Source organism: Hylobates moloch, unplaced genomic scaffold, assembly GCF_009828535.3.
Source record: "Hylobates moloch isolate HMO894 unplaced genomic scaffold, HMol_V3 SCAFFOLD_14, whole genome shotgun sequence".
Taxonomy (NCBI): Eukaryota; Metazoa; Chordata; class Mammalia; order Primates; family Hylobatidae; genus Hylobates; species Hylobates moloch.
In genome coordinates, this window is record NW_026652289.1 from 34,746,997 (window position 1) to 34,761,845 (window position 14,849).

The 14,849-nt window shown below is 41.3% G+C and overlaps 1 long non-coding RNA gene across 1 annotated transcript in view; it reads left to right on the plus strand.

Moving 5' to 3' along the window:
- LOC131381188 (uncharacterized) overlaps positions 1-9,058 on the plus strand; it is a 104,548-nt gene extending 95,490 nt beyond the window's left edge. The window contains exon 3 of the long non-coding RNA XR_009209742.1: positions 8,990-9,058. This is a non-coding gene — a long non-coding RNA (uncharacterized LOC131381188). The remainder of the gene's footprint in view (positions 1-8,989) is intronic.
- Positions 9,059-14,849: the final 5,791 nt, after the last annotated feature.

Sequence of the window (14,849 nt, forward strand, 5' to 3'; positions counted from 1 at the left end):
TGTGCCACATTTTCTTAATCCAGTCTATCGTTGTTGGACATTTGGGTTGGTTCCAAGTCTTTGCTATTGTGAAATTGAAAAATGAGAACTCATGGACACAGGAAGGGTAACATCACACTCTGGGGACTGTTGTGGGGTGGGGGAGGGGGGAGGGACAGCAGTAGGAGATATACCTAACGCTAAATGATGAGTTAATGGGTGCAGCAAAACAACATGGCACATGGATACATATGTAACAAACCTGCACATTGTGCACATGTACCCTAAAACCTAAAGTATAATAATAATAAAAAAATAAAATAAAATAAAATAAAAAGTGGAAAAAAAAAGAAAAAAAAATCACAGCACCCCGGAAGTGTTCTCATTTCCCCTTCCAGATATTTTCCTCCCACGTTCCCCCAAAGTGACCACCCTGGTCTCCAAGATGGATTAGTGTTGCCTCTCTTTGAAGTTTGTATACATAGAATTAAAACATAATGTACTCTTTTGTGTCTGACTTCTTTCACCCTGCATTGGTAAGATTCATCGATGTTGCTGCATTTAGCTATAGTTGTTTAAAAAAATTGCTGTGTGATGCTCCTTTGTATATATACCCCACTTTATTTATTCATTTTACTGTTGATGGAAATTTGATGGTAGTCAGTTTGAGCTGATTATGAATAAAGACATGGACACTTTTGCACATGTCACTTGGTGCACGGGCAAACGTTTCTCTTGCACCTGTCCAGCCTGCTTGTGATTTGCCCTCTGACATCATTCAGCTTCTTAGGACTTGTTTCTCTTTCTTTGACAGATGTTAATGGAGTCCGCTTTGATATTTCTCCTATTTATTGTGTCCACTGCACTGTCTGTGGAATATTTTTAAATGAACTTGCTATCATCGGCAGCCTGACAGTTTTTTTCCTCCTTGTTTCCTCTGTGGAAGCATACGTTCATAGTAGGCTCCCTGACATCGGGGAGCCACATCAACTTCTTCCTTCAGACCAGCAGCTCTCACAGTGTGGTCCTTGCATCTGTGGCATTGCCTGAGAACTTGTGTGAAATGTCCATTTTCAGGCTTCCTCCCAGACAGAATCAGAGATGGGATTTGGAGTACAGCACTCTGTGTTTTAGCAAATTCTCCAGGGAATTCTGATGTCCACTCAAGTCTGAGAACCAGTGCCTTAGCATCGCCTCCACCTCCATCACCTCTCAGCATGCACACAGCAAGAGGCACTTGGTAGGGAATTTATTTATTTATCATCCACTCATTCCACCAGCACTTGTTGGGCACTTTCTATGTCCTAAGCTTCACTCTGCTAAAGGGATATGGATATGAAGATGCATTAGAGATGGTCGTTGCTCTCAGGGGGCTCAAGGTCAGCAAATGGATATAATACAGGGTGATAGATGCCTCTCCTGGGGAGGTCAGGGAATGGTCCATTCAGGAGGTGAGCCTTGCACTCAGATAAGTGTTGAACTAAATCACTGAATGGCATGCCCCCTAGCAAGAACTAATTAATGCTGGCATGTTGCTAGTAGCCTCTTGGATATAAAAGTGCACAGAGTTGTCATCACTTCCGAAACCCAGGTGCCTGGAACATAGTAGACAGCCATTAAATACGTGTTGAATTTCTGAATGCATGGCTAGTTTTCCTGTGGCTTTTTTTTTTTTTTGCCCTGCATTCCATTCATTCAACATGCATTTACTGAGGACCTGCTATATCATAAGAACTCTGCCATACACCAAGTTAAAGGGGGGAATGAAAATAGACACAATTTCTATTTGTCCAAAGACCAGTAGATGAAGCTACTAATGTGAAGTGTGTGAACCGTGGCTGTCTAGGGTAGTGCTCACTTAGCTGTCTTAACTAGCTCCCAGCAAGCTGTTTGAATGTTCTGATTGGTCAAGGAAGCCCAAATGGCTGTGGGGCTGGGGCTAGAACAGGCCTGTGTGTTTGATCTTCTTGATCTGGGAGAGGACTATGTGAAGAGGTGGATCTACTGAGTTCTTCAAGGTGTTTTATACAATTTAAAAGATTCTTTTGACGGTGGGACACATCACACTGACACTCAGAGAGTTGAAAAGTAGAACTCTTTGCCACTTACAGCTCTGAATAAGAGAAGGCTTCCAGGCAGAATTACACAGGTTGTCCTAGGGACAGGATAAGAGAGCTGGAGCTATAGGGTCTGTGTCTGTTGGCAAGGGGAGGGTGGGTTAGCCGGGTCTCAGGGGCTTATCTAAAAAATTTTGTGAGCTCTAGGGTACAGTGGCTGTTGCTGTTGTCTGGTACCTGACCCTGGGGTACATAGGAAAGGTGCATAATGACCCTGGAGTATGGGAGCCCCTTAAAGGGAACAGTCATGATGTGGACTTAATCAGCTACTCTAGGAAAGAAGTTGACCAGCCCCCAGCCAGGGCCTGACAACTGGATCATGACAACATTTTAAGAAAAATTATATTACGTAGGGAAAGTTCATGGAATGACAAATTCTGTTTTGCTGCAATGAAGCATTTATACAGTCTTTGTGTGGCTGTCCTTTTTTCCCCATCCTCAACTTCTCCAGCTATGCAGTGGGCAGTTTTTTGGTTTTCAGGTGGGAGTAGAAGTAGGAATTCTGCATCAGCACAAGTGAGCCTACGCTATAATAAAAATTATATACAGTATTTCTAGCCTGGTGAGGGAATGATATGTTAAAGGTAACTCCCATAGACCTCATTTAGAGGGTCCTGCTGAAGTTACCTATGAGGGTAAATATCCCAAAAAATAAGGGGTGACCAGACACTCCTTGCTCACGTTTTTTGAAATCAACTCAACGAGTAAGGGTGCCTATGTTAAAAAATGGAGCCTCTATGCAAGGCTGGCAGGCCCTTTTCGGGGAATAGATATTAGATATTAAGGGTGAGCAATGACTTAAATGGTCTAAAACATCCCAATTAATGTTATTGTGGCCTGCCAAGTGGTTCATTGTTTGTGGGATGAACCAGAGTAAAATCTAGTGAGGCATAAGGATGGAGTAACGCCAGAAATGAACTTCTGCTGTTTTGGAGCCCATTTTACTGGAAGTTGTACGCATGGATTAAAGGAAGGGGGTGGTCGCATTTGGAATCCCTGGCTGTGAACTTTGTCAACTCCACGCAACTTTTTTACTTGAACTCTTCCTAGGCAGCAGTAATTTCTGACTCTGTGGCCCTTGTAGCTGACTGTGCACTGGAACACACACAAATGAAGCAGGACTGTCGGAATAGACACTTGGAAAGAGCAATTAGGTCCACCCAAGCCTCTAGACAACGTCTTTTCCCAGTGAGGGTTATGCCCTGCTGGAACTGCCCAGAGATGCAGATCTGAAGCTCATTAAGAGAGACTGAACTGCATCTATATTTAAAGCATCTGCTGTCCCAGGATACAAAAGTAAAGTGGTGGATGTTATTCTTGCTGGATTTGCTGTCTGAAATCTCACACATTTCCATCCCTTTCATATAATCTTGATCCTGTAATTCGTTGTCTATTTTTAAAAAATTCAACCTGCCTCTACATTAAAAACAAAGCAAAAACAAAACCATCACCACCGTGCTTATTTTAGCAAGTTTATTTTTTAAGAAGATAAAAATCAATATTCTCCCTGGCACAGCTGATGTCCTGGGGGATGAGCTACAGGAATCATAGTTAAATTGCTGCTAGTCTGTCTGTGTGAGAGAAAAGGTCAATATTTTTCTAGAAAGGAAGCACTCTGCTTTTCTCTTGGGAGTCAAGAGAATGCAGCGGTGGTAAATTACTGGATTTTGTGCCCAGGTGATTGCGAGGGATAATTCCACTCCTTGAATGGAAACACCCCTCCTCTGCTGTGGTTCTTTCTTCTCACCTCTCTCACTCTCGACTTAGAAAGGATTTCGTGGCCAGGCGTGATGGCTCATGCCTGTAATCCCAGCACTTTGGGAGGCCAAGGCGGGTGGATCACCTGAGGTTAGGAATTTGAGACCAGCCTGGCCAACATGGTAAAACCCCATCTCCACTAAAAATACAAAAATTAGCCAGGTGTGGTGGCGGGTGCCTATAATCTCAGCTACTCAAGAGGATGAAGCAGGAGAATTGCTTGAACCCGGGAGGCAGAGGTTGCAGTGAGCCGAGATCGTGCCACCACACTCCAGCCTGGGCGACAGAGTGAGATCTGTCAAAAAAAAAAAAAAAAAGAAACAAGAAAAGGAAACAAAGGATTTCATTTGGTCTGTGTCACTAGCTTAACCTTACAGGACTGCTCAGCAAGGACTGACTGCCTTACCCACTAAACTCAATAGTGTAGGAAGTCAGATGTAGGGGTTGTCGCTGAAGAATTCAGATCTAAAATGCCACTGTATCAGTCAGGATAAGCCAGGATCTGCTGAGGTAACAAAAACCTCCAGTCTCAGTTATTTAAAACCACCAAAGCTTCATGCCTGCTCATGCTGCATGTTCACTGCTGCTCAGCAGGGGCCTCAGATCATCATTGGGATTATTCAGAGACCCAAGCAAAGGAGACCTCAACTTGACACGTGCCTCATGACCACCAAAGCAGTGGAGATAAAGCAAGATGAGTTGTGCCTCACTCTTTAAGCTTAGCTCTTAAGTGACACATGTCACTTCTGCTTACATTTCATTGGACAAAACAAGATGTGTGACATGTCTACTTTCTGCATGCCCAGAAGGAGGGCAGAACCAGAATGTTTGTGAACAGTCTTAATGACCACTGCGACTGTTCATCTGATGAACTGAGAATTTTGAAAAGACCTGAGAGGCTATTTCCTCTGGACTTCATCCTAATGAAGATATCTTTTCTTTTTCTGGGGGGGACAGAGTTCCGCTCTTGTTGCCCAGACTGAAGTGCAATGATGCTATCTTGGCTCACTGCAACCTCCGCCTCCTAGGTTCAAACGGTTCGCCTGCCTCAACCTCCCGAGTAGCTGGGATTACAGGCATGCGCCACCACACCTAGCTAATTTTGTATTTTTAGTAGAGATGTGGTTTCACCATGTTGGTCAGGCTGGTCTCAAACTCCTGACCTCAGGTGATCCACCGGCCTCAGCCTCCCAAAGTGCATGGATTACAGGCAAGAGCCACCACACCCGGCCAGGAGATATCTTTTCTACAATACACTGACCACTGTCTATGCTCAACCTCTGCTAGAACATTCCTGGTGAGGGGGACCTTGACTACTTCTCAAGGTGGCCATGGTGTTTTTAGACAGTGTTTTAAAGTCCCTTAGAGCCTGCATGTCTGGAGCTTGGCCTCATCCTCTGTTCTCTGGCTATTTGACCCCGGCTATGGTGCTCACCTTGCTGAGTCTGTTTCCGTATCTGTAAAATGGAACTTTGTTCAAAGTTAAATTGAGCATCATGTGAAATGCAATGAAGTCTATTGAGACTCTACATGGTTGGCACATAACTGAAAACAAAGGTTTGTGCCTCTGCTTTTTCTCCCACATAGGCTTCTGTAAAGTTGAATGTGAAAATGTATATAAATTAGCACATATGTATGTATTCAATTTTTGCTCTACTTGTTGTAGATGGCAAAAATGTTTAGTGACTATGTGCACAATTAAAAAATCATGCCAATATTTGGACCAAAGTGGCTATGGAAAGTCTTGGAAGTCCAGTGTCATAGATGAATATTTATAAATTGTTAAATCATATCAGAATTTATTATTTAAAAATAGATGGATTTTTATTCTTATCTTTTCTCTACTTCCAATTTGTTTTCTGGAATGCCTCCTCCTCCCTATCCTTTGCTTACTTTGAATTATTCTTCATATTTCAGTTTCTCTCCAGTTTTCACTGGCAAAAATGGTCTGTATTTACCCCAGATTGTATCATTTGTCACATACAATGGCCTGCAACTTTAAGTACCTTGGAATGATTTTTGAGTGCCACTGTATTCATCCCCACCTTTCCAAATGAATGAACGGGCAGCATATACAAAGTAGCGATCACAGTATCCAGCACTTAGTAAGTCCTCAACACATGGTGGCTCCTCTCTCCTCCCCTTGGGTAATCTTGGAGGAAAACTGGACCTCTAGTTCGCACTGTTTAAGCTCAATATGCTAAATGAAATTCAGAAACATGTTGCTTGTCTGCCCTTCATAAAATATTACTGTCATTTTGGACAAATGGCTCAGAGGACATCTGGTTATTCTCTGTGAGTGATGATGATCTAGTAAAGCAATGGCTATTTGCAGAATGACTCCAGGCATTCAAGAACAGTGGATAGGCAGAAACAACAGTGGGGTCAAGACAATACCAGAGATGAAGGGGGCAAATATCTCTGAACTTTTTTGTGTATATAAGTTGATTTAAATAGTACTTCCCTTCAGAAAAATGCTTTGTTGAACCAATGCGAGGTTTTACAACTCTACATAATGAACCTGGAGAGCTACTCAGAATTACCACTTTGGAAAAAACAGAAGATACCAACTCAGTTCAATGAATTATCTTACTCTATATTGTTAGCACAGCACGATACCTTATGCATTGGTGAGTCCAAACCTCTCATTTCCTGGATCAGGGGGACTGAAGATCAGAGAGGTCACAAATATTTAAATTTGGAAATAGTGAGTTAGGCATCAAATCAAATTCTTTCAATTTTTAATGTTCCTTCTGAAGTGGGATGAAGACCCTGCAGTCAGTTTTCGTAGGAGACTGGAGAGTGACTTCCAGTGGGGTGGACTCTGAGCTGGTCAGCCTTCCTTCCTTCTGGTTGTGGAGACAGAAATGGAGAGACTCCAAATATCTTCCCCTCAGGAGATGGTGGCACAAGAGAGACAGCACCCTCCTAAGATTACCTCCGGCCCTGCTAGGTCACCTTTGCAATTTCATTAGCTCCAGCCTGCCTTATTCCATTCACATTAACAGAAATTTTAGATCTGGGATTTGGATCAAAAGGCAGAAGCAAGAAAAATTCATGTTGAGTGTTTTTTGAAACCAATTCTGTAACAATTGAATATATTTGATGTAGAAGTTGTCACCATCTAGACTGATGTCCTCATCGTCAAAGGGCAACAGCAAATGTCTCTAGGTTCCTGTGTTGTCCATTTGTTTCCCGCTCCCGTTTTAAAATGGCCTTATGGAAGGACACCTTCTCCTTTCTGTAGGAATGGGCCACAAGCTTCAGGTAAGAGCCTTCCCTGACTTCCGTCAGCCACCAAGTGGAAGCAGTGTCTTACTCTTGGAACCCACATGGCATTTTATCCATGGCATTTATCCAGCAGGGTGTCCCTTTGGGAGCCTGTCACTTTTTATTCTGCACGATAGGTGACTGCGTCCACGCTACATTTCCCATTGTAGAGGATGAACCCCTCGAGGATATGTCTTTGATTGATTTACCCTCGAATCTCCCACAGTACAGTATGTCTATGCAGCAGCGGCTTTAAAAAGTATAACTGGAAAGCATTGCATCATATAGCATTGTAGGGCTGCCTGAAATAAATTGATGGGCAGTACTGAAAACCACACAGATCTCAGTACCCAGTCTTTGCTTCACGGTGACGAGGATGATGCATGCACTAGAGACTTTAGCTTTGAATCCCTGCCTAGGACATTAGGCCCTTCTGTAATGATTCTGGTCAGTCTGGCTGCTGCTCAGTGGAACTATATCTGGTGCACAAGAGGCACGTATTAAGTGCTCAGCAAACTTGGGCTGAGTGACTAACTCGGTGGATAAAATGTACAAGAAACCATCTCAGAGCGAGCCTGAATGAGGCACAGCAGACTGGTTTAGGTTTTATCAGGCCACATTAAAAGTTGCCAAGTCTATGAATTTAAACCAGTAGTATGCTGGTAAGTGTTTAATAATCAGCTTTCTGGAAAAAAGGTCCTGATTTGTAGCATTTGCTGATTCCTGTCATGTAAATATACCCTCCTTGGTTGATTTCATGCTACCGATGTGATGTCACTGCCCTTAGAGTCCGGAGGGGATACATGTGATATGGGCTGTCCTCCAGCACACCTCTGACTAATCTTTGTCTTTCCGGGGCTCATAAGGTGGTGCTGCTGCTGCAATGATGGTGACCACAGTTGGGTGCAGTCTAGGAATTCAGATGATCTACATCCAAATTCCGTGGCTACATCAAGCCATCCTTCCAGCAGGTTGGATCAGTGTTTCTAAGTTCTTTATCCTCCCAGCCATGGAGCATTATTTTGGTAATATTTAATTCTGCTTCTGTTACCCAGACACAGCAGATACGGTGCCCCAGACCTCAGAATTAACAGCTAAACATTTAGTAAGGAAAGCTTCCTAAACTCTGCACCAGGGGTTGAAATGCAAACAAAAAAATAAGTTAAATCAGAGTTTTAAAAAATAATCATGTAGGAAGCCAACAGTAGCTTTGCTGAATTTGAATAGGTGTGTTTAAAAAAAAATCAACCAAATTCCATCAGTTTGGATACATGCTGGCAACTGTACAGATATCATTAAGACTGTGGAAATCCCCACCTAGAATTGCTGCTTGTCCTCATTCACTTTCATGCACAGTGTCAGGATGGGCAAAAATGTTTGGGAGTGTTCAATGTACTAGGCGTTAATTTCAGAGCGTGCAATTTGGAGTAAGACACTCTTGAATTCAATACCTGGCACTCTGACCACTTGCCTGACTAACCTCAATGTGCTTATCTATAAAGTGGGTATAATCATAGGAATCATATAAGAAGCTCCCTGAGCAATTATGAAGCTTAAATGAGAGCATGTGTTCAAATCACTCAGTACACAGAAAGTCCTAATTGCTGAATTGGCAATGCCTCCTAACCCTAGATGCCTCATGATATTTTCCTGGTTAGCTGTGCTTAGGTACATTGTCATTAACCTAAATATTCATGTTTGTGAAACAAATTATATCACCCGAATTGATGCTTACAGTAATCCTGTGACATAGAGAATGGTCTGATTTATTTCCATCCAGTAAATCAAGGTGCTCCCTGGTATTGGAGTATGACGCTGGGATTCTTTACTTAGTCCTCTTTCTGCTGCCCTCTGTTCATGTCCAGGACTTACCTGTGCTGCTCCAGAAGCTGGGATTGCCACAGAACAGAGACTGCATAGGCTGAACTCTTCTAGGAACCAAAGCAGAAGCTCATCAAGAGAGTTACCACATTTTTCAGATGTGGATTGCCATCAGAGAGTGTCTGGGAGGTAAAACAAGTGCAAGTTGCCTCACAAGGTCAGTTGATAGTTATTGCAGAGAATCAGATAATGTTGCTTTTCCTTTGAATTGTACTTTTCTTCCAACTCTCCCACATGGTTCACAACCTATAGTTGTGGGGTGATCTTATTTATAATTCCAATACATGGTATGGTCACTGTGTTATTTTATCCTATGTGGTAAAGTCTGTATTGTTATCTGCTGATCCACAGAAAAAGCAAATTAACTGAAGGCTTAATAAAAGGCAACTTGGCTGGGTGCAGTGGCTCATCCCTATAATCCCAGCACTTTGGGAGGCCAAGGTGGGAGGATTGCTTGAGTCCAGGAGTTTGAGACCAGCCTGGGCAACCTAGGGAGATTCTGTCTCTACAAAAAATTAAAACAAAAAAATAAGCCGGGCATGGTGTCATGTACCTGTGGTCCCAGCTACTTGAGAGGTGGGAGGATTGCTTGAGCCCAAGAGGTCGAGGCTGCAATGAGCTATGATGATGCGACTGAACTCCAGCCTGGGCGACAGAGTAAGACCCTGTTTCAAAAAAAAAAAAAAAAGAAAAAAAGGCAATTGAAGCTACACAGAGTGGCTCCCTTCCAAAGAATATATTATGAAAAGAGGGAAAAAACGAGAGTGGGGAAACCTGAAAACTCTACCTCAGGGCCAACGTCCACAGCGATAAGTCATGTTGATAGTGCGCACCCTGGATATGATGTGATGAGAATGGGATTTTACCTCTGTGCTCTTCTTCCACAAAACAAATAACCTCTATCTAATCGTGAGGAAAATAGCAGAAACTTTCCAACTGAGGGACATTCTACAACACCCCTGACCAGTACTCTTCAAAACTGTCAAAGTCATAAGAAATAAGGAATGTCTTGAGACACTGTCATAGCCCAGGGGACCTGAAGGAGACATAACAGCTAAATGAAATGTGGTGTCCTGGATGGGATCCTGGACCAGAAAATAGACACTGGGTAAAAATGAAGGAAATTGGAATGAAGGATTGAACTTAATTGATCATTATGTATCCATATTGATTAATTAATGATGACAACTGTGCCCTACCAACAGAAGACTTTAACAATAGGGGTAACTGTGGATAGGATGCATGGGAACTCTTCGTACTATCTGAAGTTTTTCTTTAAATTCAAAGCTATTCTATATTTAAAAATATATTTTTAAAAAGGCAACTCAGCCTAGAGGCTTGCTTTATTAATTTATTTTCAAGACTCAAAAGCTATAATTATGAATATAAAACTATTGGGAAATAAAGAATTTAATATATAGCCCTTGATTATATTCTATTGACAGTTCAGGGGAAGAGATGGCAGCAAGGGGGATGCGTAAAATGAAAGGAAAGTCAAAGGTCTTATAGAGACGACAGGAGTATGAGACTGAGACCAGTTCAAGGGCACAGAGGGAAAGAGATATGCCAATCACAGATGCAAAATCTAAACAGGCATTGGACACGGGCTTAGACACCGATTCCAACATGTAAAAGAGTAACATAAAAAGCTATAGAAAATGCAATGTGGAGGCAGCACTATTTCCGTTTTGTGTCTACTCTGTTCTTGCTGCTCAAGCCCAGGTTCCCACTGAGGTTACTTTTTTCTAATTTTTTTTTTAGACAGAGTCTCCCTCTGTCACCCAGGCTGGAAGGCAGTGGTGCAGTCTCGGCTCACGGCAACCTCCACCTCCCAGGCTCAAGCGATTTTCCTGCCTCAGTCTCCTGAGTAGCTGGGATTACAGGCACGCACCACCACACCTGGATAATTTTTGTATTTTTAGTAGAGATGTGGTTTCACCATGTTGGCCAGGCTGGTCTCAAACTCCTGGCCTCAAGTGGTCTACCTGCTTTGGCTTCACAAAGTACTAGGATTACAGGCTTGAGCCACCGCACCCAGCCCCTCCATGACATTTCATAGCTGTAGTCAAAATCCTTACTGGCCATGAAGCTGAGGGTTGTTTGTTCAAGTGGCCAGAAGTTTTCTAATTCTGCATTGCATAAGCCCTTTACAAATAATGCTTTATAGAATAATTTAAGCATTCATTTGAATAAACACAACTGACAGCAACTTTATAACAAAAACAATAATAAAACTGGAATCTCAACTGTTGTCTAACAAAATTAAGGGGAAATAAGAAATGAGCACTCTCGTGCTACAAGAACAGACTACTGAAAACCTCAGCTTATGCATATAGTATTTTAAAGTTGGAAGGGACCTCAGCTGTAATATTTAGCTTGCAGTCTTGGTAGTGTCAGGAACATATGTTATACTGGAATGCCGGGTGCCTGAGTTTTTCAATGCCTCTGGGCTCCCTTCACCTTTCATTTCAGAACAAGGTAGCACACTTTTCATGATCTGCCAGGGCCTCAGTACGACTAGAACTAGTAACAGACAAAAATGTCAACAGGCTTGCATTTGAATTTGTCTTTTTAGGCAGTGGTTTTATAGATTAATCATTGAAAGTAACTCTTGCTCATCTATATGACATGTGCTCTCAAAATATTTTGTATTTGAACACTTTCTTTCATGGATCCTGTTTAATTCCTTTTTTTCTTTTTTTCTGAGAAAAGAAACATATGCCTTTTCTATGACATTTCTATGAATCTTCAGCTGCTAAATCATACTGTTGAATGGAATAACTTTTCTAAATGTTTTTCTAAGCATGCTATAACTTCCCTTCTCTTTGGATCAATTCCTGGCTTGTTACATAGCATTGATGCTAAGGACTTATTTTACTTTTATTCTAAGTTAGTTTCTCTATGTTTTGGATTCTATGTTTTCTTTCATTCTCTCTGGGAATGTTTTATTTTCTTTGAGTATACTATATTTTCAAGTAATTTTAAAAGTTTTTGTGTTTTCTGCATGCCTAAAAATTTTATTTCACTCATTCCTGACTGATAGTTTGACTAGATATAGAATTCTGGTTTAAAATAATGTTCTTTCATAACTGTGAAGACATGACTTCATTATTTTATCGCAGTTAATTTTCTGATAAGTCTGATGCCAATCTGATTCTAGTGTCTTTATAAATATATGTTTCCATCTTTCTTATATATTGAAGACAGTTTCTTTATTCTGGGATTCTGAGATTTCTTTACACTTTTTCATTTATCCTGCTTAGCATTCGATGGACTCTTCCAATCAGAAAGTTCAAGTTTCTTTGATAATTTTATAAGTTTTGATAAATTTTTTCTCTCTAATTTTAAAAGAGGTGGCTGTGAATCTTCATAGGTGGATCTTCTATTTTGTTTCTTTTCCTTTTCTTTATCTTTTGGACCCATTTTATGAAGATTTCTTTGAGTTTATATTCTAATCCTACGTTTATTTTGTTATATTCAGTCGTGATATTTTTAATTTTCAAGAACTCACTTAATCCCTGAATGTTTCTGCTTTTGTTTCATAGATTCCAGAAGTTTGGTTCTTTTTCCCTGGGGATACTAACAGCTCTCTTCTGTTTCCTGATATCTTCCCCTTGGGGTTAAATGCTGGACATTTGTTCATCTTAGGTCCTCTCTTTCATGCTAATTGCTTTGTTTATAGACCCTCTGATTCTTGGCCATTCGTTCAAAGTTATAAGTAAGAAAACATGCTGGTGAGCACAGTCCACGGGCTTGGCTTTCCTGTGATACTGAACATTTCTGTTTCTTTTTTTTATCATTCATAAAAAATCTTGATTGTCCTATCATGTTCAAAAGTTTAAATGCAGACAACTTTTGGATAAATACATTCTAGCTATTCCAGCTAATTCTTAAGCACTTATGATGACAAAGTTTTGTTTGGTGTGATAGTAGAAAAACAGACTAATTTTCCTAAAAATCCAAGGGTTTCACATTAATCTAGTTTTGAAAACTGTAGCCTGTATGTTTCTAACCTGGCTATAATAAAATAAGTTTATATAAAATGTTTAGTGATGTGAAAAGTTGTTAACTTCCCAGTTTTCAAAGGTCATTTTAGACATGTACTTTTACCTGAATTTCTTTATTATTATTATTATTATTATACTTTAAGTTTTAGGGTACATGTTCACAATGTGCAGGTTTGTTACATATGTATCCATGTGCCATGTTGGTGTGCTGCACCCATTAACTCGTCATTTAGCATTAGGTGTATCTCCTAATGCTGTCCCTCCCCCCTCCCCCCACCCCACAACAGTCCCCGGAGTGTGATGTTCCCCTTCCTGTGTCCATGTGTTCTATTTGAACATTTCTATTTCTGTACACAGGTATCTTTGTCTGTTCAAGCTGCCATAAAAAAATGCCCTAGACGGGGTAATTTATAAACAACAGGATATATTGCTCACAGTTCTAGAGGCTGGGAAAACCAAGATCAAAGTCAGCTGATTTGGTGTCTGGTGAAGGCTTGTTCGTCATCGATGGCACGTTCTTGCTGTGTCTTCAGATAGTGGAAGGAGTGAACAGGCTTCCTCAGCCTCTTTCATAAGACATGGCCTAATCACCTCCCAAAGGCATTACCTCTTAATACTATTGCATTGGAGATTAGGTTTCATTATATGAATGTTCGGAGGATACAAACATTCGGGTCATAGCAACAGGTCAATATGATAAAAAAGACCAGCTTCTCTTGGGGTATGTGGGGTTGAAGGAGGAGACACCCTCTTCCAAACACCCTCCATGCTGCAAAATGGGGAGCTTTGCAGCAGAGACGCAACACCCATCCCAGGAACACTCATTCTCTCCTGGCCACTCACTCACTTGCTATTAGGGTACAGTCCCCTGGTATTAGCCCGGAAGTCATGAACCCTGATTCCAGTGGCCCAGAAATTGAGCAGGAAAGTCTCAGTGTTTGAGGGGGGCACTGACCCACCAGCCCCTGCCCATGTGCCCCTTTTCTCTCCTGTTCCTTGAGTTTCCATTCCAGGAAAAGTGGCTCTAACCTCTCCTCTAGTCTTTCCATGTGCCAATTAGGACAATAGCATTTTCCACTGTGAATTTTGTTTTATCAATATCTCATTTAATTAATTTAATTTCTGTTCTCCAGATTTTTAAAAAACTTATTTATGTTATTCTGACCTCCCTATTGTTCACCCTTATTTTCTTTTTCTTTTCTTCTTCTTCTTTTTTTTTTTTTTTAGACCGAGTTTTGCTCTTGTCACCCAGGCTGGAGTGCAATGGCACGATCTCGGCTCACTGTAACCTCTGCCTCCTGGGTTCAAAGATTCTCCTGCCTCAGCCTCCCAAGTAGCTGGGATTACAAGCATGCACCACCGCACCTAGCTAATTTTTTACATTTTTAGTAGAGATGGGGTTTCACCATGTGGGCCAGGCTGGTATCGAACTCCTCAGCCTACCAAAGTGCTAGGATTATAGGCATGAGCCACCACACCTGGCCCACTCTTATTTTCTTAACAGTCTTGGATAAATTTCCTTTCCTACATCTACACTGTATTTTCAATGGAAGATTTCGAGGAAGAGAATGTAAATGGGTGTGTTCAATCCATCATCTGGAACCAGAAACCCTTTTAATTCATTCTTAGTAGTACAGTTGTCATTAAAGCATATGACTCTCCTTGGCCTATGACTGAGAAAACGAAACATGGGTGCACTGGATACTTTAGGTAAGAGAAAATTCTTACTGTACAGTGGTTAAAAGAGTATGTTTAATCCAGGTCCACCACTCCCTAAGCTAAGTGTTTCCTAAAAGTTTCTGCCTCTCTTTCCTTATTCATACAATCATGAATAGTA